Source organism: Chrysochloris asiatica, unplaced genomic scaffold (assembly GCF_000296735.1).
Source record: "Chrysochloris asiatica unplaced genomic scaffold, ChrAsi1.0 scaffold00051, whole genome shotgun sequence".
NCBI classification, from domain to species: Eukaryota; Metazoa; Chordata; class Mammalia; order Afrosoricida; family Chrysochloridae; genus Chrysochloris; species Chrysochloris asiatica.
The window spans coordinates 3,134,284-3,141,124 of NW_006408569.1; the positions used below are offsets into that span (position 1 = coordinate 3,134,284).

The 6,841-nt window shown below is 42.0% G+C and overlaps 1 pseudogene; it reads left to right on the forward strand.

Annotated features, from left to right (window-relative positions):
• Positions 1–423: 423 nt before the first annotated feature.
• LOC102840313 lies at positions 424–1,009 on the forward strand (annotated as a pseudogene).
• The last annotated feature ends 5,832 nt before the right edge of the window (positions 1,010–6,841 follow it).

The following is a 6,841-nucleotide window of genomic DNA, read 5'->3' on the forward strand; positions in this document are numbered from 1 at the left end:
TCTGCTTCTGGTCTCTGGAAAAATTTAGGTGTTCTATCTCCCTCCCGCTAGCTGCTGGCTTCGTTCACTTATTCTTACTCCTGCTTTCTTCTGGACTTTGAGACTTGCATGGATATAAAAGCTAATTTGCCTTAAATAGTAAAGATTATCTATTAACCTCTATAGCAGTTTTCAAGCAGTTTTACAGTCAGCTTTATACAAGAAGGCCATTATTCTATTTCTTCTGAGCTTTTGAAAGCATTTATTCCAACTTCCCTTTCAAATAAATGGAATGGTATGTCAGCAGTAACATAGTGGATTCAGTTCTTATGATCGTATATATTCTCATACCATGAAAATGAAAAGTTAACTATTAAACAAAAGAGAACAGAAAGTTTGGTCTTAAAAATTTCTCCAAGGGCTTTTCCTAGGTGGCTGCCGAAGATGGCGGAGGAACAGGTCCTGCTGCTCCATGGCCGAGGTCATCTCCTGGGCCGCCTGGCGGCCATTGTGGCCAAGAAAGTGCTGTTGGGCCGGAAGGTGGTGGTCGTGTGCTGTGAAGGCGTCAACATTTCTGGCAACTTCCTCTGCAAGCGAATGAACACCAACCGAAGCCCTTACCACTTCCGGGTCCCCAACCGCATCTTCTGGCCGGCAGTGTGACGTATGTTACCTCACAAGACTAAGCGTGGCCAGGCTGCCCTAGACCGCCTCAAGGTGTTTGACGGGATCCCATCCCCCTTATGACAAGAAAAAGTGGATGGTGGTTCCTGCTGCGCTCAAGGTTGTGTGACTCAAGCCCACTCGGAAGTTTGCTTACCTGGGTCGTCTAGCACACGAGCTGGGTTGAAAGTATCAGGCGGTGACGGCCACCTTGGAGGAGAAGAGGAAGGAGAAGGCCAAGACCCATTACAGGAAGAAGAAGCAGCTTATGAGGTTTCAGAAACAGGCCGAAAAGAACTTGGAGAAGAAGATCGACAAATACACAGAGGTTCTCAAGACCCATGGACTCCTGGTCCGAGCTCAGTAAAGACTGTTGTTAGGTCCTCAAAAAAAAAAAAAAAAAACACACACACATACAAAAACAAAACAAAAAAACCTCTCCAAGGTATGTACTATTCAACTCTGGTTGTTGAACTGAGCCCGAGTGCTGGCTTCGTAATTGTGACCAAGTCATTTGTCCTTCATAGTCTTCTTGTTGTGTCTAAAAAATGAGGGAGTTGACCGGTGGGTCATCACAGCTCATATTGTGACTGTCGCCCAGGGTTTTATGGTAGAATGCATTTTTTCTCTTCAAGTAGGTTTGAGTCTCGCTGTAAATAACTCAACTACCAGTTGTTGTTGTTAAGTGCCGTCGAGTCGGTTCCGACCCATAGCGACCCTGCACAGGGTTTCCGAGGCTGTAAATCTTCACGGGAGCAGAAAGCCTCATCTTTCTCCCGCGGAACAGCTGGTAGTGAGACCACAGAATCTTATGCTAACAGAAATGTAATAGGAATTTTTTCTTTCATTTTGGGGGGCATGCCGGCCTCAATGCAGTGCTTTGCATTTGGAATAAACTGATAGAAATAACACTTTCCTAACACTTTCTTATTCCTGCTTAAGGAGCTCTGGTACCATAGTGGTTATGAATCAGGCTGCGAACCACAAGGTCAGCAGTTCGAAACTACCAGCTGTTCCGCCGTATATCGATGAGGCTTTCTGCTCTCGTACAGATTTACAGCCTCGGAAACCCTGTACAGGGAGGGTCACTATGAGTCGGAACCGACTCCACGGCACATAACACCACCACCACCACTCCTATTTAGGAGTTCTACTATGGCGCCGTAGGATAGACACTGGACTCCTAACTGTAAAGTCAGTAGTTCAAACCCACCAGCCGCTCTTTGGGAACTCTAAACAAGAATGCTATGAGTAGAAGAGATTCGATGGCACACAACTACAGCAACATTATTCCTTTCATTCCCATAGATACGATTGTGATTTATGAAAGAACATTACCTTTGAGCAATAGTCAAACCCATCAGCTACTCCTTGGAAACCTGCATAGGGTCGTTATGAGTCAGAACTGACTCAAACACACTTAACAACAAGAACAACCTTACCTTTGGGTAAGAGGAGCTACCCTGAAAGTCTGCAGCTTACTGCCCTGTATTTCTAGGAGTTTGTGGTTATAAGCCATATTCAAATCCCATTGCCATGGAGTCAGTTCTGACTCAGTGACCCTATAAGAGAGAGTAGACCTGCCCTATAAAGACTTCCAGAGCTGTAATCTTTATGGAAGCATTTTTCTCCTGCTGATGGGTTTGAATCAGTGACTTTTTAGTTAGCAGCTAAGTGCTACCAGGGCCCATTGATGGCTATGTTGTTATTGTTCTTTGTTAAAAGCCGTCAAATTGGATCTGGCTCATAGCTACCCGGTATAGGGTTTTTGAGGAGCAGCTGGTAAGCTTGAACCACCAACTTTGCAGTTTGAACCGACTTTGCAGTCCAGCCCATTAACCACCGTGCCACACCAGGACAAGCAGGTAAATTCAGAGCTTAATTAGACGCTACCTCTGATATCTCCCCAAGTGGAGTAGAAGCTCCTTGAGGGGAGAAGCGATTACATATTCATTTTGAATCACCAAAAGTCCATCTGGCATATTAGACTTGCATGATGATTTTGAATTTTCTAGTTAAACTTCCTATCCAGTGTGATGGAAACCCAATAAAAGGGAGTTGAGCTAAAGTGTGCCTCTCTATAAATCTCTAGGAGTCTTGGTGTGAGTAAGCTGCGGCTCAGAAATCTTATACAGAGTTGCTATAAGTCAAAACCAACTGGCCGTCACTTAACAACAACAACGTATTCGAAGTTAAATACCAGCGTTTCCATGGGTGGTGCAAATGATTAAACATGTCTCTGTGATCAGTGTGGCTGGTTGCAGACAAGTTCTCTGAGTAATATACTGGTCTTAGTTTCATTATGGTAACTTAAAAAAAAAAAGGTCCTTGAAAACTGGAAAGCAAGTAAACTGCTGGCCTTTATTTCTGACTGTTCGTCTCAGTTAATCTTTAGTGTAAAAACATTGCAAAACTGTATTATTATTCATTGTAAAGTCATGGGATGGGAAATGCCAGATTCTTATTTCCGCAGTGAACAAAATGTATTTAGGTGATTTATTTCAGAAGCACTGAAGTAAGTACCCACTGCTGGTGAGTCAATTCTGACAGACATTACCAGGCATTAGTCTCAGTAGTTTATAAATATTACGTCATTTCAATCTACAAAGTAACCTTATATGACCTAGGTCCTATTATTGACATCGTTTTCTAGATGAGGAACGTAAAGTACAAATCATTTAGGTTATCTGTCCAAGGTCTTTCAACTACTAGGTGAGAGCTGGATTTATGAACTAGGTGTTCTAGCTCCAGAGTCTCCTTCTATAGCACTACGCTTTGGATATCTTTCCTGAATATCAAAAACTCAGGAACATTGACTGTTTTCCTTCCCTTTGTTCATAAATTAGTACCCTGTATTGTAGTGTTGTACAGTTGTGAAAATGTTCCAAGTTTTTAATGGCTAAGCACTGGAAGAATGTGAACCACAAGGTTCGAGACCACCAGCCGGTACGCATCTGTCAGTGCCAGTTTTCCAGTACCATGTGTTCACTTCGTGCTCTGCCTTGGTAATTCTCACAACAGTTCAAACTTCTTCATAATGCTATTGCACACCTAACAGACTACAGTATAGTATAACAAGTTTTATATGCATCGTTGTGAAGTGTTTTCGAGTCGGTTCTGACTCATAGCGACGACCCTGTATAGGTTTCCCAGGCTGAAAATCCTTACGGGAGCTGAGAGCCTCATCTTTCTCCCACCGAGAGCCTAGTGGTTCAAACTGCTGATCTTGTGGGTAGCAGCTCACCATGTAACCTACTATGCCATCAAGACTCCCCCCTTTTCAAATATGCACTGGGGAACCAAAATAATTGTTTATTGGCTTTATTGCAATATTCACTTTATTGCCATGCCCTGGAATCCAACCCACAACCTAAATCTAGTCTGTACGTTTATTTTGACTTCATAAAACTTCTGCCCATTTAATGAATGCATGTTGCTAGTACATAGGCAAGCTTTCCTTGAGTCTCTAAGGATGCTGTTACATCAGCTTTGTATTTTGTCCCTAGGGACAGCTCTTTACCCTTCCTTCCCATCTACGTCCTTTGTACTCTCCCACACGGAATTTATTTCAATGTTCACTTTGATTCAAATCAAGCCTAAAACACTAAACTTGCCCACTTTTTTGTCTTCATTTTTAAAAAGCTCCTAACAATGTACCGACCATGTCTAATGCCAGTTCTATGCTAATCACTGGGATCCCAGATTTATTGAGGGCTTGCCTCATGCCAGGTGTTTTCATATCTGTTGTATGATTTCACTCTGCCCGGAAACTGGGATACTAAGGTTAGGTACCTTGACCAAGGTTCACATCCGGGTCTCATTTTCTGTACTACACAACACCTAACATTTTGTAACCTTTTCTGAGCCTTCGTTTCCTCACTTGTAAAAGAATAATAATAAAAAAGAATTGGGCAACAGAGTCTACTCAGTGAAGGGGTTCTCAAAAAGAGAAGTACAACTCTGACCGAATGGTATTACAGAGGACAGGTCTGTTTGATAAAAGTACATTGAGAAAATGGTGATTCCTTCTATTTGGTGGACTTGAAAAATCCTACAAGAACAAGTAGGATTTCTCCAAATTAAGAAAGAGGGAGGATAGATCATAATTCAATGAGATCTTAAAACATAGTTTTAAGAACAAATTCCTGTGGTACTCTTTTTGCTGTAAACAGATTTATTAAGTATGTGGCATCACAGTTATAGTTTGTTAGTTTATTAATGCTCAGGAAAATCGGAACCCTTCCAGTTTTGATCAGAGTTGGACCCCAGTGCCTAGCACAGAATACTCAGTATGTATTGGGGGACTGAATGAAAGAGAAAAAAATCAGTTGCTGTAAATATGCAAACTCTTTGCTGACAAATGAAGGCTTTTAAAATGAACTGTGATGCACACCTTTATTCTTTAGATACTATTCAATTCAGCAGGCATTTCGTGAAAAGCTAGGCACTGTACTGCGAAAGGGAATAATAAATGTGCCTACAGTTCCAGCAGTGTTTAATGCAGATATGTGTTCTTGACTGCAGTCATGGGATCTAGGGCTGTTTTAATAGAACAGTGGGGATGGAAGCCATATTGTAGTGCGTACAGGAGTGATTAAGGTGAGGAAGAAGAAGCATCAGGTGGAGAATATTCCAGAAACAAAGTCTTTTGAAAATAAAATGTAAACATGAGGGGCTGTGATGTATCCATCTTCACAACATCTAGTTCTGTAGCCCAAAGTTAGTCCTCGACAATGTTTGTTCAGTGAATAAATTTACGAAGAGAAATTGCAGACAATTACTATCAATACTGGGAGCCCTGGTAGTGCAGTGATTAAGTACTCGTCGCCAGTTTAAATCTACCGGACGCTCCATGAAAGAAAGACGTGGTAATCTGCTTCTGTCAAGATTGCTGTTGGCCCTGTGAAGTGCCATCCAGTCGGTTCTAACTCATGGCAACCCTATATAAGGTTTCTGAGGAGCAGCCGCTGATCTTGCAATTAACCGCCCAGTGCATATCCTATAGTGCCCCACCAGAACGCTAGAAACCATATGAGGCAGTTCTTTGTTCTATAGGTTTGCTATGAGTTGGAATCAACTTAATGGCAACAGGTTTGGTTTGGTGTTTGGATTTTTGGCTTGCTATAAATATAAGGGAGTCCTAGTATGGCATTGTGGGATAAAGTGCTGGACTGCAAGGTCAGTTTGAACCACAAGGTCGGCAGTTCAAACTTACCCTATAGAGAGTCACTATGAGTTGGAACTGACACAATGGCACTTACCAACAACAACAACCAATATAGGAGTTCCCGACAGGCACAAATGGTTAAGCTCTCTACTACTAACCTGTTGTTGTTGTTAAGTGCTGTTGAGTCGGTTTCAATTTATAGCAATCCTGCATAGGGTTTCCAAGGAGTGGCTGGTGGGTTTGAACCACCAGCGTTGTGGTTAGCAGTCCAGTGCTGATCCTACAGCGCTGCACAAGGACTGCTAGTCTAAAGGTTGGCAATTAGAACCCAGGTCTGTCAATCTGCTTCCCAAAGGTCACAGGCAAGAAAACCCTATGGAATATTGTTCTATTCTGCACACGTGAGGTGGCCATGAACCCAGATCAACTTGATAGCTACCAACAGCTATCACTATGCATTCCATAAGTGGGTATAAGCCAGATACCCTAAATCATTCAGAGGCTTTCATTCACCTGCCTGAAAGTAACGTATTACACCAGATCTTTCAGCATTCCTTTCAACTAGAGAATTTTCAAAGCCCTTAGTCTTTGCTGAGTTTAGTTTGACTTTTGACAAACCTGTGTTTTGTTGTGTCAGTGATTACTAATGTGAAAGCTATTTTGCTGCTTGAGGCATGAATGTTTTGAAGGGAACAAATGTTTCGAAGTACATGTGATAAATAGTACCTTCCATATTTGGACCCTGGGGATTTTAGGCTCATCTTATGTTGGTGCAGAATTAAAGAAGTAAGGATTATTCTGAGAAACTTTATGATCTTTGTAGGACTATACTGTTATTTAAAATAGAATCAAGGTGCTTTGCAAGATGCAAAAAAATAGGGAAAACCGCAATATATACATATGTGTGTGTGTGTGTGTATATATATATATGTGTGTGTGTGTGTGTGTGTGTGTATGTGTGTGTGTGTGTGTGTGTGTGTGTGTGTGTGTGTGTGTGTGAGGAGTCCTGGTGTGGCACTGTAGGATAAGCAC